The sequence below is a fragment of the Poecile atricapillus genome, chromosome 26 (assembly GCF_030490865.1).
Source record: "Poecile atricapillus isolate bPoeAtr1 chromosome 26, bPoeAtr1.hap1, whole genome shotgun sequence".
NCBI lineage: Eukaryota > Metazoa > Chordata > Aves > Passeriformes > Paridae > Poecile > Poecile atricapillus.
Genome location: NC_081274.1, coordinates 3,997,077 through 4,022,920, shown reverse-complemented (window position 1 = coordinate 4,022,920; position 25,844 = coordinate 3,997,077). Strand labels below are relative to the sequence as shown.

At 51.5% G+C, this 25,844-nt stretch overlaps 1 protein-coding gene and 2 pseudogenes across 1 annotated transcript in view; 2 read left to right on the top strand and 1 right to left on the bottom strand.

Annotated features, from left to right (window-relative positions):
* Nucleotides 1-25,844, bottom strand: part of LOC131588452 (zinc finger protein 208-like) — a 443,404-nt pseudogene that overhangs the window by 324,591 nt on the left and 92,969 nt on the right.
* The window catches only part of LOC131588621 (gastrula zinc finger protein XlCGF49.1-like), a 243,448-nt gene that overhangs the window by 158,831 nt on the left and 58,773 nt on the right, over nt 1-25,844 (top strand). The gene's annotated exons all lie outside the window — the stretch shown is intronic.
* On the top strand, nt 10,212-12,448 carry LOC131588412 (zinc finger protein 239-like; annotated as a pseudogene).

Genomic DNA, 25,844 nt, shown 5'->3' with positions numbered 1-25,844 from the left:
CTTAAATCATTAGCTCTAACTAGTTCCAGCAAGGCCTATCACTAGCCATAATCTATAATTTTTCTCTAATTCTTAATTGTTTAAAATTAGTGACTCCAAAAGAGTTTTCAAAGGGTCCTGGGTGGGCTGGGGGAGACTGGGAGGGTCCTTGGAGGAGGTTGGGGTGTCTGTGAGAGGTTTTGGGGGTCCTGACGCCGGCAGGTGCCCCAGGGATGCCGTGAAATGCCACCCGCAGCAAGAGGCTAACGGGGATGGGCGGCTCCATGTTGGCCTTCATCTTCCTGGCACTGGGGCTCGGCTTCTGCCTGTACAGGAAGGTGAGGGGGGGTCCCAGGGGTCGTGTCCTCCCCCCCCACAGAGCCTGTGTGCTCCCCTCGGGGCCCCCATGTCCGGTGTCACCCCCTTTTCTCTGCCCACACAGCTCCTGAGGCAAAAGGTTCTTGAGGATTGAAAGTCAACAATTCCCACTGTCATTCTGTATCCTGTTGGATTTCCATTCCACTGATTTCATCCAGGTGCCCACAGGGAGCCAGGAAGATGTGGAGCCTCCCAGCCAGGTGTCTTCCCAACACGGATCACCAGGACCACGGATCACCAGGGCTCTGCCCAACGGGGGTCACTGGGGATCATCCAACGCCCATCCTCCCATGGGGGATGGAGCTGGAGCAGCGCACGAAGCTCTTCCCGCACTCGGGGCACTCGCAGGGCTTCCCTTACTGGTGCCTCCGTTGGTGTTTGGTCAAGTTAGATCTCTGTGAGAAGCTCTTCCCACACTGGGGACACTCGTAGGGCCTCTCCCCACTGTGGATGCGCCGGTGCCTGATGAGGTTGCCGTTCTGCTTGAAGCCCTTCCCGCAGTCGGGGCAGCGGAAGGGCCTCTCCTCTGTGTGAATCCGCTCATGTATGAGGACATTGGAGCTGGTCTGAAACCTCTTCCCACACTCGGGACACTCGTAGGGCCTCTCCCCAGTGTGGATGCGCTGGTGTTTTCTCATGCCAGAGCTCCACCCAAAGCTCTTCCCACATTCCAAGCAGGTGTAGGGCCGTTCCCCAGTGTGGATCACCTGGTGACTCCTCAGGGTGGAGCTCTGGCTGAAGCTCTTCCCACATTCCCCACACTCGTAGGGCTTTTCCCCAGTGTGGATCACCTGGTGCTGGATCAGGTCAGAGCTGTAGCTGAAGCCCTTCCCACATTCCAAGCACTTGTGGGGCTTCTCCCCCAGCTCTGAGCTCCGGCTGGATCTCTGGCCGTGTTCGTGGCACAGGGAGGGTCTTTCCTCCTCGCAGCTCCTTGGATTGGGTTTGCAGCCCCTCCTCGTGCAGCATCTCCGGGGCTTTTCCTCCTCCTCCTCCATCTGGACACGGCTTGGGAACGTAAAATCCTGGCTGGGGAGAAAAAAACAACAGGAGAGCGCCTTGGGCTGGGGATTCCTCCTTGTCCAAGTTCATCTCAGAAAATCACTGGGCATCTTGTATCTGGAAAAATCTCCAGAACACCAAGATTCAGCCCAAACACCCTCCAAACATCAAAACAGATCAAAAACTCATCAAACAAGATTCACTCAAAATCCCCTCCAAAATAGAAATGTTCAGCCCTCACAAGAAACCAAAGTACCAACATTTAGCCCAATAAAGCTCAGAAACACCAAGATTCAGCCCCGTGAAAATCGTGGATCTCCCTGCCCGGGCACTCGCTGCATGGGGGGGTGAGGGGGGCAATGAGGCCGGGCCGGAGCAGGGGGTGCCTGAGAGAGGCCCCGAGCCCGGGGGAAGCCCCTGCAGAGCCATGGAAGTGGCTCCTGGCCGGACTCGGGGATCCCCCTGGCGATCCCCGCTGGAGCAGCCTGGTCCTGAGGGACTCTGGCCCCTGGCAGGGACCCCAGGCTGCAGCAGGACAAGGATTCCTGTCCCTCAGGGGGAGGCACTGACATGACCTGACTGTGACCCCCATCCCTGTGCCTCTGGGCGGGGAGGGGGACGGAGAGGGGCACAAAGTTAAGCCCGGGAAGGAGGGAGAGCTGGGGGGAAGATGGATTTCCGTAGGAATTACTTTACTTCTCATTTGTTTGTCCTGATATGTCGGACAATAAATTCAATTAATTTCCCCAAGTCAGGAGTGCTGTGCCCGTGACCAAGGATTGAACTGTCCCCACCCTCATCCAGACCCCCGAGCCTTTCCTTGTGTGTTCTGCTCCCCGCCCAGGGCAGGAAGGAGAGTCACACAGTTTTGGCCTCGCTCCGGCATAGCCCTGCTCCATCCCGGACTCACCCCCAGCTCGCAGCGCCCTCAGCTCCCGGGCACCCCGAGCTCCCGGCGCTTCAGCGCAGCGGCGCTTCCTTGGCCTCCTGCCCGGGCCGGGCCCAGCGCCGGGGCCGCTCCTCAGCCCAGGCTAACGAGAAATGGCGGAGCTCAGCCCAAGGCAGGCCAGTCCGTGCCGTGTGCAGAGCCCGCCGCTGGCTGCGATTGGCTGCTTCTGCCGTCACTCGTGGCTCTGGCGCGCGCTGATTGGGCAGAGCGGGGACAAGCCCGGCCCCGCTGGCGCCCCCAGGGCGGCCGTGGGGCAGGAGAGCCGCCATTGCCGGAGCGTCTGTACGGGCCCGGCAGCGGCGGCAGCAGCGGCCGGAGCCCGGTGAGGCGGCGGCGGAGCTCGGAGGCGGCCCCGGCCATCGCAGGTGGGAGCCGCGCTCGGTTCTGCGGGGGCTCGGGGCTCGCTGCGGGCCCGGGAGGGGGCGGCAGGGGGCTGTGGCGGGTGGCTTGTGCCGTGGCCGGCCCGTGTTGGCCCTGGGCTGAGGGCGCTGCGGGAGCGGCTGCCCGCGGTCTCCTTGCCGCTGGGGCCTCGGCAGGAGGCGGTGGCGGAGCAGCGCTGGCTCGTCCCGCTTCGTGTCGGGAGGCCGGAGGTGGCTGCGCTGTGCCCGGGGCTGGGCGGGAAAATTCCCGGCGCCAGAGGTTTGTGTGGCCCAAGGAGCCAGAGGAGTGGTGTGCGAGTGACTTTATTGCTGCCCAAAGGGAGAGGCCATGGGCCATTTGCCGTGCGCTCTCTCCAGTTGTTGGAGGACGCGGCCTCGTTTTTGTCCTGATTTTCCCGGCCGCATGTCCCTGTCCCTTTGCCCAACACTGGCGGAGGTGCTTGGAAGGTTCAGCCTTCCCGATCCGCCTGCTGCATGTCCTTTTTGTATAACACCCGATATTCCTGGCTCTGTGAAGTGTTTGTTCTTCTGGAAGTTCAGGAGTGTGTTGGGACTTGGTCTGAGCAGCAGTCCTTGTCAATTAGTAACATTTTCTGAAACTGATTATTTCTCCCATTCCTTCCTTATGTGCAAGTCCCTGGCCCTGTCTCCAAGCAGATTCACTCATTGCCTGTGTTTTTTCTTCCTGGGTGTTCTTTGGTTTTGGGATTGCTCTCAGTGCCCTCATTCTCTGTCCTTTTGTAGCCGTTTGTGGCTCAGGAGGCCTGGCTGCCACCTGCATCCCCTTGCTCAGCTGCTGAATGAGCTGCACTCAGCAAGGTGTGGTGCATGGTAAAAAGATGAGAGTTGCTGTAGCACATGAGAGGAGAAACAGCATTTGTTTAACCCATGGTCTGTGAGGGAAGCACAAAACCGTGTCCCATTCCCATCCTTTCCACGTTTGGACAAGTACATGACCTGCTTTGCTGTTTCCTTTGTTATCTGTTTTACTGCTTTTCCATTGCCATCTATCTGCCAAGAGTAGTTTGAGTTACTTAACTTTTCCACAAACTCTGCCTCGATTTTCTGCTAAAAGATAATGTGATCCCATCCCATGGTGAAATGTTGTGTTCCTCATCTGAGTGGATTGGTTGGGAGGAAGGTCAGGAGCTGGAGCTGTGTGGTTGGTTATTATTTCAATGACATCCTGTAATCTAATTATGCCATTGAAATGATAAATGGTTTCTCTGGTACCTGATATGAATTCATCAGGGTTCCCAGGGTCTGGTCCATGGTGTTGCAGGATTTGTTCTGGTGATCGTTCGTCTTTTCCCCAGTTTTGGGTGCTCCCTCCGGATATGCGAAATAAAAAGAGCTCTATAACTCGCAGAGTAGTTATAAGAGTAGGTATGAATTTATTCAGCACTGAGATGCATGGGGGATATCTCCTCCGAAAAGCATGCACACCTTTTTGATTTGGTTTTCTCTTTTTATCTTTTACAGACTAGGTTTACAAGATACGCCTAGTACATATTCATTTTTTAACTCTGCTTTTCCTCACTTCATATTACAATTAACTCCATGCCCCTTTCATTCCTCTGGCCACCTTTTGGAACTTTAAATCCCTTCTTTCCTGCACAGGGTCTGAAGAATCTCCTTTATCTTGTGGTGCCTTTGTCTTTGCATCTTGTTTGTGTATTCTGGCTCCTTATCTTGACTTGCAGTCTGACTCTTTTCTTGTTCTTGTGGATCAGACTGTCAGGGTATGGTTTTTGTCCAACCCCCCTTTTAGTCAAGCATTTCTTTGTGTTTATTTCCTAATTTTTAATTTCTGTTTCACTCCAGCCAGGGCTGCATCAATTGTCAGCTTTTCTCTCATTAAATCATCACATACTTGGATTCCCAACTGATTTCCCTGAACTTGTGGTAGCAAATAAACCCCAGTGGTCTGATACACCCTATATAACATAGACAGTGACAGCACATGTTGGAGTGGGGACAGGGATGATTCCCCCCCACTTGTTTTACTGAAATTTTCACAACATTCTCTATTTTCTGTTTTCCTTTGCAGCTTAACCAATTGGTGTTGCAGAGTCAGATATCCTCACAATGGGCTGTGCCTTTAGCTGTGCAAATTCCATCTGTGCAAGCAGGCAGAGCTTGGGCTGAGGGGCAGAGGGAATTATTCCAATTCCTCCTGCAGGCAGGAAGCCCCTGGGCCATTGTGCAGGCTTTGGGCCATCAGTGTTAATTTGCATTTCTAAAGCTTCTCTCCTGGCTGCCTGGAACAAAGCTTCTCTTCCAGGGCAGCTGTGGGTGATTCAAGTGTTCTCCCCAATTCCCTGCTGGTGCCTTTGGTCCTTTTCTTTTTGTGACAAAAAATATTCTATTAAAGGTTTACGAGTTAAAGGGTCACCTTTAAAGCTCTTCTAGTTTTTCAAAGTGCAGCTTAAAGGTGAACATAAGATAACTCATACCATCATTTTGCCATCACTACGAATCACACACAAACATAAAAAGAAAAATTACAAAGCAATCAAGTGTTTTCTTTTTCTTCTGCTAAAATTAAAAAGTGATTCTCACAACATTGTCCCAAACAGAACGAACAATATAGAAGTAAAATTATTATGAAAAATTATTCTAACAGTGTAATCCTTTCACTGAAACTGTGAAAAGCAAAACCTCTTTAACAGTGTCTTTAGAGAAATAAGGTGTTACTTGATTCTGGTCAGGATGTGCAACAGGAATAATTTCATGCACACATAGGCTGGGTGTGCAGAGAAAATCATTCCATGACACATGAGTTTGACTAGATTTTTCCAAAACTTTATACAGTCTGACCCCATAGAAATCCCTTGGTTTAATGTTCATTGGTTTGAAGGTGTGGAGTTGTTAGGATTTGGTTTCCTGTTGCAGCCGGATTTCTGTGCCTGTGATGTGAATTAGGTGGGCACTCCTGGATTTCCTGCTCAGCCTTTTCCAGACCAGGTGTCTCCAGCTGTGCCTGGGGCAGTGTCTGGGGTGGATGTTGGTTGATGTTTGCTGCTGGGTGTGGATGTTTTGTTGATGGTCATTATCTTAGGGAGAATCTTTTGGGCTATTCCCAGTCTGTTGAGATGTTAATTTCATCTCTGCTGAGTGGTGGAACATCCCTTAAAAGACACCTTTAAAATTCCTTTCCCCAAGGCAAAGGCAAACCTTGTGTGAGCAGAGAAATAAGATTTGAAGCCATTTTAAAGTTGGTCTATTTTGGCAGCAGCTAATCCCAGGCAGGGCAGAGTGTGAGTGGAATTGAGAGGCAGAGTGGAATTGTCCCGGTGCCTTCCCCAGCAGCTGTGGCGAGGGCAGGCACAGAAAGGGCTGAAGCTGCAAGAGTGAGAGCAAGGATTGTCCCGCAGTGGCTGGAGATGGCAAAGGAGGGTGCCCAGGCCGAGGATTTGAGCAGAGGATCTGTGGGCAGGCCCAGGGGCTTCCCACGCTGGGGAGCCCTGGCTGCTGCTGCGTTGCCTTCAGTGCAGGCTCAGGGCTGGCCTGTTTAATATTCCCTTCCAATTCAGATTTCTGAGTCTGGAAGAGCCATGGCTGGGGCATCAATCATTTTATTTTTTTCATTTTGTTAAGTTTTGTTCTCTTTCTTATGTCCACTCCATAACATTGAGGCTATCTGGGGCTAGAAAAGTCGTACAATGCTCAGGCTAGAAGAGAGAATCCTCAGTCCAGCTCCTGCATTTCCTTAATTATCCTAAGAATTGTTCCAGCTCCATTTTAGTCCTGGGTAACATTATTTCTGAGATTCCCTGAACCCTCTCAGGGTCAATACAAGACAAATTTTCAGTCAAAATAGGTCTCAAATATTTAACCATTTTCTCTACCATTTGCTCTTTCTTTTTTTTCAGATACTCTGAGCTGTTTTTTTGCCTGACAATGAAGCCATTTCACAGAGGCTTCCTCTACCTCTTCTCCTTGTTCTCCTGACTGGATCAAGTCATCCACATCCTGCATTAAGCCAGTCCCTGGGGGTGAGGTCAATTCCTTTGATATTTCCTGCAAGGCTTGCCCCAATCAGGCCGGTGCTTCCATGCATCCCTGCAGAAGGACCGTCCATGTCTTGAGCATTTTCCCTTCTACCTCTTGTTGCCAGCCCAAGGCAGAATTCTGTTTGCATCCTGTGGAAGTGGGCAGATCCCCAGAAAGCATCTTTTGCATCAAGTTCTGAATGGCAGCAGTGTGAGGAGGGCACCTGGTTGAGGATGGTGTAAGGATCTGAGAGTGTGGGGTGCCTCGGTTTCATCATCTCATTTCTTCTTCTTGGGTCCTGCAGCATTGTGTGGATTCCATTGGATTTCTTGTTTGGCAGGATAGGAGCATTCTAGGGAGCCATCCCTGGCTCCCCAAGCCGTGCCTTGAGCAGGACTCACAGACAGGCTGTGAGCCCTTCCTTCCCTCCCTTGGAGCAGGGGATTGCTTTTTGACACCTCCTGTCCTGGTTGCTTCAGGGAAATTTGGAGAGGCTCCATATCTAATTTTGCCAATTTCCCTGGGGCTGCCCACACTTCTGGGCTCACTTCAGCCGTGGCTCTGCCAGACATTTGACACAGAGGTAGAACAGAACCAGCCTCTGTATCATCTTTTGCAACATTAATCTGCATTCCCAATTTAGCCATCAAATCCCTTCCCAGTAAATTACAATCAGAATTGTGGGCAAATAAAAATTCCTGCATTTCAAACCCATCCCCAACATCTGCTAATAGTGGCTGAATAAAACACACCCACTCATCTTTCCCACTTAGTGCCTTAATAATTAAAATATTCCCTAACACCTTTAGGTGTAAGATTCCGAGTGGATGGAGAGGCCCCTGTGTCCATCAGGAAAGGTCTCCTCTGGATCCAGAGCCACCCTGGATGTTCCCAAGGGCTGCAGTGTGGTGGGTCCCTGGTGGAATGGGAGCTGTGAGAGCGCTAAGAATCCGTGTCCATCAAGGGCTGGACTTGCTGGTGCTGAGGGTGCTCCTGTCTGTGCTTGCAGTGTCCTTGTGCCCTGCAGCTGGAAGGCTGATTCCTTGCCAGGGGCTGTTTGGGTGGGCTGTCCCCTGGCCAGGAGGGCAATGCTTGTGCCAGGTGCTTGTGATCCTTAAAAGATCATCTGGATCCTTGCAGGTGTAATCCCCATTTCTGAGCTGTTCCTTCCTGGTGCTGGCTGTGCTGAGGCTCCCCTCCCCTGCCCGTATCCCAGAGCCGGTCCCTGTCCTGCCGCAGTGTCCAAAGGCGGCCCCCCCGGCGGGCAGGGCCGGCAGCTCCACGGGGCCGGGCAGCGGCCGGGGCGTCCCGCAGCCTCCTGGGGGCCGGGGGCCACTGCCGGCCCTGCCCGGGGGGTGCTGGGCTCAGGCAGCGCCCGGCGCTGAGCCCCGGCTGCCCCACAGCCCCGGCCCGGCCCCACAGCTCCCCACAGGCCCCCAGCCCGTGCTCCCGGTGCCGCAGCTCTGCGCCCGCTCCTGCCACTCCCAGCTCAGAGAAACCCCCTGAAATCCTCACCTCCTTGTTTTCCTGTCCTGGAAAACTGGGATACAAAGCATCTGAGTCAGCTGGCAAATTCTGAGGATAAGACCCTTCTGAAAAACATCCCAATCCTCAGTATTTTTCTCTTTTTCCTCTTTTCTATAATTGTTTTTCTTACCCCATAGATTCCTCCTGCTGCTTCTTGCCTTAAGCACATTCCTGCACACTCCCCTTCAGCCAATCCCTTCCCAGCACACCAACCCCATCCATCCCCTGTTGTCTAAATCCCTTCTGGCCTTCCCTTATTGCCCCCCTGGGTGTCCATGTCCCTAGTTCGCTCTGGGAGAATGTGCAAACGACGTCCACATGCTCCCAAGGGACCCTTGAGAGATATTTTGGGATCCTCATCCCTTTTGCTGGGACCCCATTCTGGCTTTCCCTTTTGTCCCCTCCCTGGGTGCCCTGCCATGTTTACTCCCCGAAGATGCCACTGTAGTCACTGCTGAGATTTTCAGTGCTCTCTCCCTGCCGACTCTTGAGAGCCGCCCTGATCCGTCCCTCGTCTGTCTCCTGCTCGCTCTCGGGTACCCAATCAATCCCCGGTGCCGCCGCCAGCCGAGGGAGCCGATCCCCCAAACTGGGTGAGGCACCTTCAGCTGCACTCAGTGCCCGCCGGCCCGGACGGTGGAAGGAATTGCGGAGGAGCCCCAAGGTGTGTGGAAAAATTGACATCCCCAGAGGTTTCTGTCCACAAGGAAGACAGAGGAGTCCTGTAAAAGTAATTTCATTCATAAAAAAGGGTTGAGGCCATGGGACATTTCTAATGAGATTTCTCCTGTTGTTGGAGGACACTGCCTCCTTTTCATCCCAATTTTCTTGGCCACATCTCCCTCTCCCCATTGGTAGATGTACTGTAATAGTACAGACTTTCCAATGCACCTCCAACATACCCCCTTAATATGCACCCCACTTTTGTATAGCTAACGATATTGATGGCTGTGTTAAGTCTTTGTTGTTCTTCTGGAAGTTGATGAATTTAGCAGGAGCTTGGCTGAGCAGCAGTCTGTGTCATCAATTCATAACATTTTGTGCAGCTGAAGGCTCCTCCTGTCACTTCCTTATGTCCACGTCTCTGGCCCTATGTCCAATGAGGTTGACGGGATCAGTTTGTAAAGAGCCTTTGTTGTTGTTCCTTTACTGGGGTTCCCCCGTTTTGGGGCCATCCCCCCTGGAGCAGGGTGTCCCCCCTTGGTGCAGGCGCAGGGCTCAGGCAGGGCTGAGGCAATCAGAGCGCGCGGCGCTGATGACTCATCAGTGTCCAGGCAGAGCCGCAGCTGCCAGCGTTCCCCAGCTGGAGCCCAGCTGCGCCCCTCCCCCCCGGGCCTTGGCGCCCCCCTTGAGGGGAATTTGGGGAGGTGGGAGGGGGGAGCGCCAAGGCCGGGCCCCCCCGCGCTGTGGTGGCGGGAGCGGCTGCAGTGGGGAGCGAGTGCGGGCGGAAGCGGCCGAGAGCCCAGCGCTGCCCCAGGCCGAGCTGGCCCAGCTCCATCCGTGCCCCTGCGGTGGGATGCTGTGGGAGTGGGGGGGAAGAGGGAGCCGGCAGTGGGTGCTGGGCCTGGGGGCAGGAGGAGAAGGGAAGGAGAAGCAGGGCTGAGGAACAAAATGGTCAAAATATGTACCTGGGGTTGTGCAGAAGGAGGAGGAGGAATGTGAGGTCGAGTAGGGACACAGGAGGAGGAGGAGGAGGAGGAGCAGGGAGAGGAAGCAGCACAAAGTTCATCCCTGAATCTGCAGCTCCCCCAGCCCCAGGTTCGTTGCCTCCCCACATGCAGCGGGTGACCAGAGTGGGCGATCCACGATTTTGATGGGGCTGAATCTTGGTGTTTCTGAGCCTTATTGTGGTAAACGTTGGTGCTTTGGTTTCTTGCAGGGGCTGAACCTTTCTATTGTGCAGGGGGTTTTGGCTGAATCTTGTTGTTTGGTTGGTTTTTGATCTGTGTTTTGTTGTTTGGGCTGAATCTTGGTGTTTTTGAGGTTCTTACAGACGCAAGATGCCCAATGTCTTTCTGAGACGAACCTGGGCAAGGAGGCACGTAGGAGACGCATCGGGGGTGGACGGTCTGAGACACGGCAGAGACCTCTATAGTCGAGTTAGATGTTAGTAGTTTATTTCAGGGCATGGGAGAGAGAGAGAGAGAGCCTGCTATGAGCCAACAGGTAGAGCGCAAAGCAGGCTCGGAGAGAACAATACAAAAGGGGGTAAAATATGAATACATGAGTTCAAGACTTTAAGATTGTTAAGAAAGAGAGTAACAGAACAGAAGTGAGAGAGACGGGAAAAAGGGATAAAGAAGAGCAGGAAAAAGAGAGCAGCAAGAGTGTAGAAAGTATGAGGCAAGAAGGCTAAGAGAAACAAGAGAGCAGAGAGAGAGCCAAGAGAGAGTAGCAAGAGAGCCAAGAGTTAAGAGAGACTAAGAGAGCCAAGAGAGAGAACTCTCTTTTACAATTACTTGTATAACCTATACATTGAATATTCTATTCCTTTACTAACCAATCTTTCTAAGTATACTAATACAGTAACATTTGTGTGCGACCTATAGAAATCGCTGTTTTATCTCAGGGTCCTTCAGACCTTTCTTTTAAGGCTGGGAAGAGGGGTCTCAGCTTAGTTTTATTGGGGGAAAGAACGTGTTCTGGCACACCAGCCTGGTTTATTTGAATTATTCAAACTGTGCTTTCATTTGTATTTCTCCTTTAGCCTTTCTGGCCAAAGAGTCATATTTATAATTTCTTTCTAATTCTACCTTCCCAACAGAGGCACCCCCCAGCCCAAGGCACTCTCCTCTCTTTTTTTTCTCCTAACCAGGAATTTTCATTCCCAAATTTTGTCCAGATGGAAGAGGAGGAGGAAAAGCCCCAGAGATCCCGCACGAGGAGGGGCTGCAAACCCAGTCCAGGGAGCTGCGAGGAGGAAAGATCCCCCCAGTGCCAGAAACACGGCCAGAGATCCAGCCAGAGCTCAGAGCTGGGGGAGAAGCCCCACAAGTGCTTGGAATGTGGGAAGGGCTTCAGAACGAGCTCCCAACTGATCGAGCACCACAGGATCCACACTGGGGAAAAGCCCTACGAGTGTGGGAAATGTGGGAAGAGCTTCAGCCAGAGCTCCAACCTGTGGACTCACCAGAGGATCCACACTGGGGAACGACCCTATGAGTGTGGGAAATGTGGGAAGAGCTTCAGAGCTATCTCTGAACTGATGATACACCAGGTGATCCACACGGGGGAACGGCCCTACACCTGCTTGGAATGTGGGAAGAATTTTGGTCAGAGCTCCAGTCTGAGGGCACACCAGCGCATCCACACTGGGGAGAGGCCCTACGAGTGTCCCGAGTGTGGGAAGAGGTTTCGGACCAGCTCCCATGTCCTCCTACATGAGCGGATTCACACAGAGGAGAGGCCCTTCCGCTGCCTCGACTGCGGGAAGGGCTTCAACCGCAACTCCACCCTCACCGTCCACCGGCGCATCCACAGTGGGGAGAGGCCCTACGAGTGTCCCCAGTGTGGGAAGAGCTTCTCCACCAGCTCTCACTTGACCCGACACCAACAGAAGCACCAGTAAGGGAAGCCCTGCGAGTGCCCCGAGTGCGGGAAGAGCTTCGTGCGCTGCTCCAGCTCCATCCCCCATGGGAGGATCAGCGTTGGATGATCCCCAGTGACCCCCGTTGGGCAGAGCCCTGGTGATCCGTGCTCCTGGTGATCCGTGTTGGGAAGACACCTGGCTGGGAGGCTCCACATCTTCCTGGCTCCCTGTGGGCACCTGGATGAAATCAGGGGCAGGAACAACATTGGGACATAGACTAACAATGGGAATTCCTTGGGGAGAGTGAATTTGTTAATTTCAATCCTAGTGAACCTTTTCCTGCTGCCTCAGGAGCTCTGTGGGCAGAGAAAAGGGGGTGACACCAGAGTGGGGGTCCCTGAAGGGAACACACACGTTATGGGGGAGGGAGGACACGACCCCCGGGGCCCCCCCTCACCTTTTTGCTCAGGCAGAAGCCGAGCCCCCAGCACCAGGAAAACAAATCCCAGCAAAAAGCCCCCGATCCCCATCAGCTGTGAGCAGTGTCCGACAGCATCCCTGGGGGGTCTGCAGTGGTCAGGACCCCCAAAAGCTTTCACAGACACCTCAAGCCCCTCCAAGGACCCTCCCAGTCTCCCCCAGCCCACCCAAGACCCTGTGAAACCTCCTTTGGAGTCACTAATTGTAAAAAATGAAGAATTTTACTAGAATTTGAGTTCTTAGCTAGAGATTGGCCTTGCTGGAAGCAGTTAGAGTTAATGATGAAGCGAGAAACAGGATTTGAGATAATGAATCTTGAACTTAAGCAAAAAATTACTTTTCATTGTATGTTCAGCTGTGCTTGTAATGAGAAAAGAGAAACTGATAAACGGGTTCAGGAAGATCACAGACCTTACATCTGGAAACCCATTTAAACGTCACAGGGGAGGAAACTGGAGTTGTACCAAATGTCACTTGTAATGTCCACCATTGTAAAGGTAGAAAGGTGAGAGTGAGGAAGAGCGGTTTTCCTTCATCTCTTGATGACCCCTCCTCACCAAAACGACCCTCTCCTCAAATTAGGGAGCCCACCACGCAGGCATAATGACATTTTAAACTCATTACTGTGCATTTTAATCCAAAGTGGAGCATGGGAGGTGTTAGAATTGTGAATATGTATTAGTAATAATATATATTCATCTTTTGGAAATTCAAGATTTTTTAAATAAATAGACACTGGAAGCTTTTGTCAACTTGCAGTGTGTATTAAGGGGTGACTCCTGCACTCGCCCAGTGCTGTGATTAAACATCCACTTTGTAACTTTAAACTGTTGGAGAAGTTTTTTGTCCATTAACAGATTGATGTTGATACCAGATCAATATTGCTATTTTGGTAAATCACTCCCAGTCTCTTCCCAGCCTCCCCAGGACCCACCAGAGCCCCTCCTGTTCCTCTCAGGATCCCACAGCCCCCTCCCAATTTCCCCCCACTGCCCCAGGACCTCCAAACCCTCTCCCAGTCCCTTCCAGCCCCACCAGGACTCATCAGGAACCCTCCCAGTCTCTTCCCAGCACAACCAACCTCATCCCAATCCCTGCTTTCCAATGCCCAATCTCCTTCCATCTCCTCCAGGCTCACTCAGATCCCTCCCAGTGACACCCAGCACCCCCAAACTCCCTCCCAGGGTCCACCAGCACCCCCAGAACCTCATCACAAACTCCCCAACATCCTTCAAACCCCTTCCCCGCCATCCTAAGCACCTCAATCCCTTCCCCAGTTTAAACCAGTCTATCTGTAACTCCCTCCCAGTTCCTCCCAGCACACCCCAATCCCCCTCTGGGCCCCCCCAGTGCCTCCCCCGCTGCCCCCGGCGCTGTGGGGGCCGGGCCGTGCCCCAGTGCCGGCTCAGGGGGTGCTCCAGGCTGACGTGCTCCACCTGGCAGCTGGAGCTGAGCCCGCATTGCCGGGGGCGGTTTCCAGCAGCACCAGGAGCTGCTGGCTCCAGTCCCCGCTGGGGAGCACGGCAGTGGCCAGCACGTGGCCCGAGAGCTGCTGCTGGCCCTGGGAGCAGCTCAGCTGGATGTGGGCAGGGGAGAAATCCATCAGGGAGCAGAGCAGGCGGCCGGGGCCGGGCTGGGAGCTCGAGGGCGCCAGCGAGATGGACACGATGGGGGTGATAGTAAAAGGTTCTAAAATCTTAGAAAATTTGGAGACTTAGCAAGAAAGTTAAGTTTGCCAAGCCCTGGGAAAAGTAGGCCCTGGGAAATGTTAGACCTTGTGCTCGCTAAAGATCAGTTCAATCTGCACCTGTGTAATCAGTATATGATTAATGATACAACTGTTAGATGTGATTAGATATAATTACTGTTTAAAGAACATGAGGAACAATGTTAGGAAGCTGGGGGAGATCACGAGAAATCCATGCTTGGATAAAAACAATGCTTACAATAGAACAATATAAGTTTAATAATTAATATGTAAGTTATATAAGGATAGAGTATAAAAACATGTTCAACTCAAAACCAAATCGGGTCAGGTTTGGGTATGTGTACCCCTGACACCCAGAGCTCTTCAATAAAGCACCTTCATATAATCATTCTGTGATTATGTGTGTTCCTGAGCTCTAACATTTTGGCACCCCAGATGGGACCCTGTGAGTGCTGCTGAGCTCGCTCACGACCCGATCACGCTCCAGCCGGCACCGAGGGATTCTCGGGGAGCCCATCCGGCTGCGACCGTCTCCGCTGCTCACAACGTCCCCGGGAGAGAAAGGTAAGGTGCTTTACTTTGGTTTGGGTGCCTGCCAGTTAGACACAGCGAAAGCTGCGCGTGGTTGGGCTAAAGGAATTCCTGTTGGTATTGCCCAGGCACCGTCTGTCAGACGACTGCGAAAGCGTCGCAGGTTCGGCATTTGGTGTATTGTAGTTGTGACATGGAGCAGGGTTCTGGGCTGCAATGCTCCCATACTGGATACTTCTCCTTTGGGGTGCTTATTAGCACATTGGAAACAAGGTAACTTTGGGGGAAGAATTACATAAGACTAAGTTAATTTATGCGAGATCTCCCACAGAAAAAGACCCCAGCAACCCCCTCTCATCTGTTGGTAGCTATAACCTCTTCTCTCCCTCTTTACTTTGTTTTCTTTATCTCTCTCTCTCGCTCTCTCTCCCTTTCCTCTATCGCACAACCCTTGTGGTTGGCACTAAAATAAAGGTACATTATTGTTGTTATTATTTAAACTGAAATCCCTTTGTGTCCTTTTTGCACTCTGAGATCAAACAAACCTCTCACGAGTCCCACTGGCGTTATTGAATCCTGACATTTAAACTGGAGTCACGGACAGGATTTCTGACAGACAGAAGGGGCTGCAGGTTTGTTGTGCAGTCTGTATTAGGGGAAGGACGTCTCGCTCCAGCCGCACCCAGCCCGACACTCCCAAAAGAGTGAGCGGTGTCTAGAAAGCAAGGGGGGCGACTCGAATTTCCCACAAACTGCACACACCGAGGTGAAAAGCACCCCACACTCACTTGAGGGCTCTGTCTGCAGAATTTCACAAAAGATCTCTTAGTGCAAAAGGGTGGGACTGTTTTTTTGTTGTTGTGTGTATGAATTTAGACTGCTTGGTGTAGCAGAAAGACAACCAGAATTTTAAACTGAAGGAGTGCCTCCCAAGCAGATTTGGTCTTTTCACCCAAACAGGGAAGCAAAAAGTTGTGTGTGTGTGTATAATTTAAGTTTATACCTCCCTGTAGTGGTTTTTCCCTTTGTAAAATGACTGAAAACAGCAGTGCAGAAGTTAAAGCTGCATTTTATGCATGTTATGCTCTATTAGCAAAAAACAATGCCAGACCTTCTCCAGGAGGGAAAAGTTGGTGCTTAATAATTGGTTTAATTTGGAAAATGTGATTGACAGAGTATGTTCTTTACAACATGAAATAAAATTTAAACTGGGCAAAAATAAAACTGTACACTGCTCAGTTTTGGGAGCTTGTCTTACAGCAGCTATAGAAACTCGCTGTAAGTAAAGAAGTGAGGAAAAAGCTACAATAGACTCCCTCCAAAACCAAGTTAAAACTTTGCAAAAACAATTGGATGAAGAAAGAAGTAAGATCAATCTGTTGTGAGCAGCCCTCCATAATAAAATTCAAAAAATGCTGACTTGCTAAAAGAAACAAGAGAGGGAAACCCCTCTCATTAATCAAATTTACCCTCAAAAAGAGCTAACTTGGATAAAACTGGGGAACACTGCTATTCTAGTTTGAAACCTCTAATTAAAACAGAATATAATTATATCAATGATAAAAGTCTTGATCCGCACATAACCACTAAAAATAGAAAAAAGGAAAAAAAAAAAAAAAAGAAAAAAAAGAAAAAAAAAAAGGAAGTACGGGCGTCTGCCTCACGAGTCAGAGACAGAATACGTATTCCCAGTGTCTCTCACTGGAGGTGATCAAATTCGATTGAGGGAACTGGAATCCAGTGGGCACTGGGGACATGAAGTCTTCTTAACAGCAGGAGACAGACGTAACCCATGGTCCCTAACTCAGCACACAGCTTATTGGGCAGAGGGGCTTCACCCCTTGGAAAGGGGGGACCCTATAGCTATAGTGAGTACCCCAAACCAACTACTGAAAACATTCACAAAGCTGCCTGCTTGCAAATGATGCACAAAAGAAAATTAATTGCTGGCTATGAATCACCAATGTTGTTACCTGTGAAAACTGAAATGATGACCCCTTTCATTCAAGGCCTTCCAGAATCACTTAAACCTACAGCAATTTTCCTCCAAAAACATAGCAGCTATAACCTCTGTGGATAGACTAGACAGATTTCTTGGGAACCCGACTGCTCAACCTGGTTCCACTGATCCTGGGTTTACTCCCTTCACCAACCCCTCTCAGCCCACAGGGTCACAATTGTGTTCTCCTGCTAGGAACCATAAAATTTGGACACGGAGAAAAGTTGCAAAAGAGCTAATTAATTACAGTAGCAATTATGGACCTGTAAAAATCCCAGAAGAAAAATCAGAGAAAGCAAAGGGTGTTAGATACATTGGTTCTCTTAATGAAAAACCAGAAAAGAGAAAACAAATCTCTAACCGCCCGTATTGGTGGTCACTAGAGATAAAGAAAGGGGTCCCCAGAAACAAAATGGATGGCTTATCACTTAAAAGTTGAGTAAAGCAGTTTCTAATTGGCACTGTCCCAAGTTCACTGTATCGAATGCCCCATTGTATAACCCAGCACAGCTCCACAGGCTCTGGGCTGGGAGCCAAAGCAGTCTCCTTCTCAGCTTCTGGGAGTGGAGCCCAAGCAGCTTTAGAATCAGGGAAACTGGTAACTCTGCCTCTCATGGGTGAGCAGAGAGGCAGAGGTTGGTTGTATTTAAAATGCTCACTAGAAATAACAAAACTGGAGACATACTGATTATAACAATAGTGGGTCCTAAACGTGCACCTATTACTTCTGTAGTTAACACTCGAGCCCAAATTTCTGTGTTGACCAATACAGACTAGTACAGGATTTGAGAGCAATAAATGGAATAACTAAAGATATTTAGCCAGTGGTAGCTAATCCTTGCACATTGTTAACATCCATAAAAGAGAAATAGAAATGGTTTACAGTAATTGATTTAAAAGATGCCTTTATCTGCATACCCCTTGACAAAGAAAGTAGGAAACTGTTTGCCTTTGAATGGGAAAATCCAGACAATGAAAGGAAAACCCAGCTCACCTGAACACGACTCCCACAAGGATACAAGAACAGTCCAACCCTATTTGGAAGCTTAAGCTCTTGGCTAAGGAGCTGGAGATTTGGACTGAGAACGGGCAAGTACCAGAGAACAATACCTGCTGTTACAGTATGCTGATGATATACTGACAGCTACAGAAGAGAAAACCACCTGCATAAAGGTAACAATTGAAATTTTAAATCAGCTGGGAATGAGTGGATAGAAGGTGTCTAAAGAGAAGGCACAAATTGCCCGACAGACTGTGATTTACCTGGGGTGTGAAATCTCACAAGGGCAATGTAAGCTGGGTACTAATCGTATTCAAGCCATTTGTGCCATTCCAGAACCCCAGAACCTGCGTGAGCTGTGAGTTTTCCTTGGGATGACAGAGCGGTGCTGCCTGTGGATCATGGACTATGGACTAATTGCAGAGCCCCTGTATGAAGCCCAGAAGACACAACCGCTTACCTGGGGCAGACCACAGAAGGAGGCCTTCCTCAGACTGAAGGAGGATTGACAACAGCTCCGGTGTTAGGATTGCCTGATCTATCCAAAGATTTTCAGCTGTTTGTGCATGAAAGATCACACCCAGCACTGGGAGTGCTGACCCAACATTTGGGAAGCTGGAAAAGGCTGGTAGGCTGCTTTTCCAAACAACTTGACAACGTGAGTGCCGGATGGCCTTCATGCCTGCGGGCAGTTGCAGCCACTGTGATGCTGATCCAAGAAGCCAGGAAACTCACGATGGGTAGACACACAGATGTCTATGTGCCACACATGGTGACCACTGTTTTAGAACAAAAGGGGGCCATTGGCTATCTCCAAGCAGGATGATGAAATTCCAGGTAATCCTAACCGAGCAGGATGATGTCACATTAAAGACAACTAACCTTTTGAATCCAGCTTTGTTCCTAGGTACCACAACTGAAGAAGGCTCATTAGAGCACGACTGTGTAGAGGTAATAGAGTACACCTATTCGGCAAGAGAAGACCTGAAAGACATCCCACTGGAGCAACCAGAGTGAGAGCTATTCACAGATGGAAGCAGCTTCGTGGAGAACGGGTCCAGATAGGCTGGATATGTGGTAACAACAGTCAGTACAATAGTGGAGGCAAAAGCATTATCAGCAAATACATCTGCCCAGAGGGCAGAACTGGTTGCCTTAACCAGAACACTAGAATTAAGTGAAGGGAAAAGGGTAAACATATGGACTGGCTCAAAGTATGCTTTTGGAGTGTGCATGTACACAGAGCACTGTGGAAAGAAGGAAGACTGCTGTCTTCTCAAGGTATATACATTAAACATCAAGATGCAGTCCTGCAATTGATAAAAGCAATACAAAAACCTGAAGAAGTAGCAATTATACCCTGTAAAGCACACCAATCAAGAAATTCCAAAATTTGTGAGGAAAATTGAAAAGCAGATTGGACATCTCGACAGATTGCTCGAGAAGTGCAAACAACAATGGCATTGATACCTTTAAAAACTAATGCATCTCAATTTAATTTGCCTCCGAAACTGAAATATTCAATAGAAGATGAGAAATTGGGACATTTGCTAAATCCACAAAAGGATTCAGAAGAGTGATATGTAACTGCACAAAGACAAATAGTATTAATCCCCTTGATAATGAGAGAAGTTCTACAAATTAAACATAACAAATGCCATTGGGGTGCAGAGGCATTTGTGAAATTGCTAAAACAAAAATTAATCTCGGTACGGATGCTAACAATGGCAAAATTAACTCATTTGGTTAGTTGACAGCATCTTCAAGGGAGAAATACAGAAGAAAATGTCCTGGAACCAGAAAATAATAAAGGCACTGACACAAGATCTACCCCCACCATCTTCTGGTTCTCCAGTTTGTGGCAACATCCAGGACAATGCTTACATCAGTCAAGGATTCGAAGAACACCAAGTATAAACTCAGAAACAAAGGACTGTATCAAGTGAAAACATTTGCACTTATAGTGAAGTGAAAATGCTTTCAAAGGGGGGAATGATAGTAAAAGGTTTTGAAATCTTAGAAAATTCGGGGACTTAGAAAGAAAGTTAGGTTTGGAAAGCCCAGGGAAAAGTAGGCCCTGGGAAATGTTAGGCCTTGTGCTTGCTAAAGATCAGGTGAAACTGCACCTGTGTAATCAGTAGATGATAAATGATACAATTGTCAGATGTGATTAGCTATAATTATTTTTTAAAGAACATGAGGAACAATGTTAGGGGGCTGGGGGAGAATCACGAAAAATCCATGCCTGGGTAAAAACAATGCATGCAATAGAACAATGGAAGTTTAATATGTAAGTTATATAACGATAGAGTATAAAACATGTTCAGCTCAAAACCAAGATGGGTGAGCTTTGGGTATGTGTAACCCTGACACCCAGAGCTCTTCAATAAAGCACCTTCATATAATCATTCAGTGACTATGTGTGTTCCAGAACACTAACAGCTCTGTTCCTCTCTTCCAGCCCTTGAAGACATGGCAGATAACATCAGCCCCGCCATCAGAAGCCTGGCAATTCAAAAACTTTGTATCCTCTAGGCAGTAGAGAGAACTCAATATTCCATCTTTGGAAACCTGCAAGATCAGCTCCACATGGCACAGAGGACACAGTCTCATCTCTCAGGCCTTGACTGGATGTGCTGCTGGAGCTCTGCTGAGAGCTGATCTGGGAGGCTCTGTCTGCTGGGGCCACCTGAGCCAGCCAGGATTTTATTTTTCTTCAAAATTGTTCTTTCCTTATTTTTGTTTTTGTTTAGTATGTAAATATAGGATATGTTATAAATACACAGACTCCCAGGAGCTTTCTTTTGCTGCCCAAGGTCCGCAGGATATCGGGGAAGAGAGGGAAAAGGGTGCTTGTGCTCAGCAACCTGCTGGGGTGTGCAGTGGTGAAGGGAAAATGGCCAGAAGCCCCTTGGCCTTTGGTGGTTTTGCTGAAGGCACAACCCCTGTCCCAGCCAGGAAGTGCCATCTGTGTCCTCGTGCCCGTGTGGTGCTGGCTGGGCTGCTGAGGGCTCCCAGGTGCCTCTTGATCCAGCTCCTCTGGAGCTCCTGTGGGGCTGCGGCGCTGCTGCCGGGCCACGCTGGGGGAGACCCTGAGGGAACAGGGTGCTGGGAGGCCATGAAGGGATGAGGGGCTGTGGAGGCCCTGACGGGACAAGGCAGTGGGAAGGCACAAGGGGGATGTGTGAGGGAGTGGATGGCAGGAGGCTCCGAGTGGATAGGAGGCCCCTGAGGGGCCGGGGTGGTGGAAGACCTGAGGAACTGGGTGTCTGAGGCCATAAGCAGCCCCTGGGCAGCCGCCTGGTTCCTGACACCCGGCTGATCTGGCGCTTCCCCAAAAAGTCTCCCAGGCCTGCAGCAGAAGCCCTCGAGGCTGGGACACCACCCCTCCAGGAGGGTGGGGACAGCCTGAGGTGTGCTCAGGCTGGGCTGGCTGGGGACATGGAGGGCAGGGTGGTGCTGCCAGGCCATGGCCACTGGGTGCCTGCGATAAGGGGCAGTGGGCAGAGGCAGGGCTGGCGGCCAGGCCGGGCCCTCACGGCTGCCCAGGCCACGCTGCTGTGACCGAGGCTCTCCTGACACAGAGCTCGGGGCCCACAGAGGTGCTGCCACCATGGGGAGGGCAGCGATGTCTCCTCCAGCAGGGCTGCCCAGTCACTGCTGCCCAAGCGGCTCTGGAGCCCACAGGAACAGCAGCAGAGTGTGCACAGGAACAGCAGCAGAGTGGGCACAGGAACAGCAGCAGAGTGGGCACAGGAACAGCAGCAGAGTGGGCACAGGAACAGCAGCAGAGTGGGCACAGGAACAGCAGCAGAGTGTGCACAGGAACAGCAGCAGCCCGAACATCGGCACCTGTGCACTGAGGCGTCCGCAGCAGCCGGGTGCCAAACAGGGGGAGGCTGTGGGCACAGCTGCCTTTGGTTTGGCAAAAGGCTTCAGCAGAATTGGCCACAATGGCTTTCTCTTGACTTGCCAGCCTCACAGCAACGCTTGGCAGCTTCAGCTGCAGCCTGTGCCCGTGACTGACTTGGATGGCTGTGCTTGAGGGCGGGCTCGCCTTCCACACTCAGGTGTCCCAAGACAGCGGCCTTGGCGCCATCGTGACAGAGAGAGAGAGAGACTCAGGACATGAGAAGACAGGAACAGCCTGTTTGGCTCTTTCTTGAGTATGCTGCTCCTGCCTAAAATAATGATCAGGAGTATATGCTGATATAAAAGTATAGCTGAACACCAAGGACTTTTTCTGTACTGTCTAGAACTAAAACCTTCTGTGACTGTTCAGAGACTATAAAATGCAAGGTGAGAATGACAGCTCTGGTTTGTAAAAGTCCTAAAAATTTTGACATGTGATTTTTCTAGTCAAGGATTTTAATTCCAATGTGGAAACTACAAAACTATTAAAATTTGTTTTCATTGGCAACCGCTTTGAAATGGCATCAGTACACCTACAGGTGTACTGAGGACAGTACTTGGCAATTCATGGCTTCAGATGTGGGAGATAAATATTTTGCCCGGTTTCACCTTGAAGTTGAAGTTTTCCCAGGGCTTTGATTGACTGGTCATTGCAGGTAACTTTAATAAATGCAAAAGGATGTGAAAGCACAATTTCTGGAGAATGTGCACTAGGGACAGAGAGAAAACCTTGAAAACAGTCAGCAGGCTCTGGAAAACTTAAAAAAAAATTAAAATTACTAATGTAAAAATTACTAATGTAAAAATAGATGTAGCTCTGTGACTGTTCAAGCAGGACTCTGGAGGAAATGTTTGCCTTGCATCAGCTGTAACACAGACAGACACACAGCAACTGGAGCCTTGAACATCAGAGACTGGGCTAATGTTTGTCCCAGAAAAAGACAGAGAAGATCCCACTGATACAGGACAGTGCCTCTGTACAATCTAGCCATCCTGGGAAACTCAGCAGCTGATGGTGTTTTTGTGCTACTGCAAACCCCTTCCATGAAAAACATCATTCCAGGAAGGAGCAACATCATCTGACAGATAGCAGGAGTGGCCAGCAATAGCTCCACGAACTCCTGCCAAGACCCCAAAGGAAGGAGCCCAGCCCCCAATGCATGGGGCTTTGGCTTTGGCCCTCTGGCACAGAGGCCCCCCAGGGGCACAGGTCTCTGGGGCAGGAGAAGGGCACCAGCACTGCCAGGGCTCGGCTGGGGTGGCAGGTCTGCCTCGGTGGGGACTCTGCCACACCTGCTGATTTCAGTGCTGCCAGGCCCCTGTACAGATTCTGTGCAAGGCCCCGTGCCCTTCCTGCTGCGGCTGCCTCGGCAGCCCTGGGGGCTCCTTCTGCTGCCCTGAGCCTGCAGAGCAGGGCAGCGTTTGCTGATGGTTGGAGCTGTTCCTAAAGATCCTGTCAGGCTGTCTTAGACACTTTGGGCAAGGGATTCCTTCCATCCTGGGCCACTTTGGGGGGGATGGGGGCGGAACCAGGAAGGTGGCAGGGCGTGCAAGGGCCGTTAGTGACACGGCGCAGCCTGGTAACCGTGGAATGGAACGGTGGAATGGACAAGAGCTGGCGGTGACAAGAGCACACCAGAGTGCCTGGTGCATGCGACGGGACAGGACACGCCAGAGTGGTGCTGTGAGGAGCCCCCACACAGCCCACTCGTTAGTGCCTGACCCGGAGCTTTTCTGAGGCGTAACTCCTACAGCTCACTTGTGAGCAGACTGTGGGTCTTGGTGAGCCGGAGCTTTCCGTTGACATCTCTTTAGAAGGTGCTCCCAAGGCCCGATTTTGTCATGGCGGGCAGATTCTTCAGGCTATTCAGAGTGTTCCGACGGAACAGAAACACCAACCCTGGAGCTGCCCCAGCAGAACACCCTGAAGAGCCAGAGCAGTTCCAGCAAGGGCAGGATGGTGAGTGGCAGAGCTGGGCCGCAGGGCTGAAGCTGCAGCCAGCTGGGCCCCGCACCATCCCATCCCATCCCATCCCATCCCATCCCATCCCATCCCATCCCATCCCATCCCATCCCATCCCATCCCATCCCATCCCATCCCATCCCATCCCATCCCATCCCATCCCATCCCATGTGGACATTCCCAAGGGCAGGACGGAATATGGGCTGGGTCTGACCCCTGGCAGTGGCCGTGCTCCATCCCCTGAGCCACCCCAGGGCTGTCCCTGCCTGGGGACTGCAGGGCTGGGCTGCGTTCTCCGGCCTCTCCCGCAGCCCCTCAGCTCTGGCTGCTCTTTGACAGATGCAGCCATGGACAGGACACAAGAGCAGGAGCCTGCCCGTGGCCGCTTCCGCAAAATGCTGAAGGTACCTGCAGCCATCCCCACCTGGGCTGGGCCTGCTGTCACTGCTCAGCCCAGCTCTGCACATGGAGCACTCCTTGGAACATGCCTCTCTTCCCTGTCCTTTGTTCATTCTGCACAGAGGTTCCGCCGGTTCCTGCCAATTCGGCATAGAAAGATCAGCCCCAAGGGAACTGAGGGCACAGCTGAGCCTGACTCGGGGCTGACCGAGCTCCAGGCAGAGCCTGATGTCAGCCCAGATTCAGCTGCACCCTCACAAGACTCTGATGCTGCAGTGAGTGATGCCAGGGCAAACTCTGATGTGGCACTGACTGAGGACATGGCCATTCCAAACACCAGAGAGACTCAGGGCATCACAAATACTGACACTACGCCCCCTCCCACGGTGAGTCACGCACTTAATACGGATGTTTTTGAAAGGGGGGTGTTCCTTCTGACCAGCAGGTAGCCAGCCAGGGGCCAGAACTGGAGGTCTGCCACGATCGTGTGCCCCTTCAAGCCACATCCACAGGGCCCCCTCAGCTTTTGAGGCCAGCACAGTGTGGCAGGAAGGGAAGCACTTCTTGGGAGAAGCTGGGGAAGCTGCTGCCTTGGACAGCGCTCCAAGTCTTCCCCATTCCTACTCTAGGTGCCAGCTATTGTACGGAGCATTCACCAATGTCTTATGTGCTCCGTTACGGTGGATGCCAGGCTGGCCACTAACATCGTGAGGCTGGCTGAAGAACACCCGGACGATGTGGTGCTGACCCTCCTGCGCTGTGCCCCATCGTGTGACAGGTATGGGGCCCACGTGCCTTGAGAGCTCAGGGCTCACTGGCCTTTAGGGCCAATTGCCCTGCACAGCCTGTCCAGTGGGCTCTGCCCAACAGGCAGAGAGGTCCAGGAGCCTCGGGCCCCTCTGTTTCCTGAGGCTGCTGCCAATGCTCCCTCCCTGCCCCTCAGGGCACTGGGGCTTTGTCACCTGGGACCCCACAGCTACACAGGGCATGGCTCTGTGACTCAGACACCCCTGACACAGAGCTCTGATCTCACAGAGCTGCTGCAGTGATGTGGCAAACCATAGCCTCATCAGGACCAGCAATGGAGAAGGTGCTGCCAACTCTGCTCCATGTGATGGAGAACTGGCCACTTTGCAGCATCTGCACCTCTGATGAGGACAACAAGGACGTTTTGGCTCTGGCTGTGAGTTTGTGGAACTGGCCTTGACTGTCCCCTAGGTCACTTCTCCAGCAGCTCTTCATCCTCTCCTTGCCTCAGGCTGGGCTGAAACCTGGGCTAGGGGCAGGCCCAGGGGGCACCAGGCCCGCTGTTCCCCCTGCATCTCCCCTTGGGCTCTGCCCCATGGACGCCTTGGCACTGAGCGCTGTCTTGGTGTGCTTCTTTTGCAGGCAACTCTGGTGCTCTGGGTGATTCTGCAAGTGCCTCAGCGCCATGAGGCGATGATGCATTATTCCAGCTCTCTCTTTACGGCTCTGCTGTTGCACGTTTTCACCACCACACAGCTGATGCCAGCAGAAGTTGATAACTTCTGGAGAGCATGCCAGCAGGAACACCACCTTCCCAAAAAACCCAACAGGTGCCAGTCCTCCTGTCCTTCCCATGCCCTTGTGGCTGACACCAATTCACCCAATGTGACCTGGGCTTTGCTCTGCACACAGGTTTGCAGTGCAGGCCATGAAGGCTCTGCTCTGCTTTCTGCACTATGACAATGAGTTGATGGCCATGGAGCGCAAGTGTGGCTGGGAAACGCTGCTCCGTGCTGACACCCAGCACTATGCCGTGGGTCTGTTGGCCAGGTGAGACCCCTTCTCACCACTGCCTCTGAAATGTGTGCCCTGTGCCCAGGGTGCCCTACCACAGTCCCTGTGGTCCTGGCCAGAGGGCTTTGCCATTGAGGGATGGCTGAGCAGACTGGAGAAGTCTGAGAGGAGGGTGCCCAGAAGGAGCCCCATGGTCCCAAAACACCCACAAGTCCCTCCAGGGATGCTGGGGAAAGGCCAGATCTCTGTGAGTCATCCCTGGGAGAGGTTTGCCCCCCCACCTCATTGTCTTGGTGCCATTTCCCCCCTTCCAGGGTGATGCGCCATGACTTGACGCCCTTGTGTTACCAT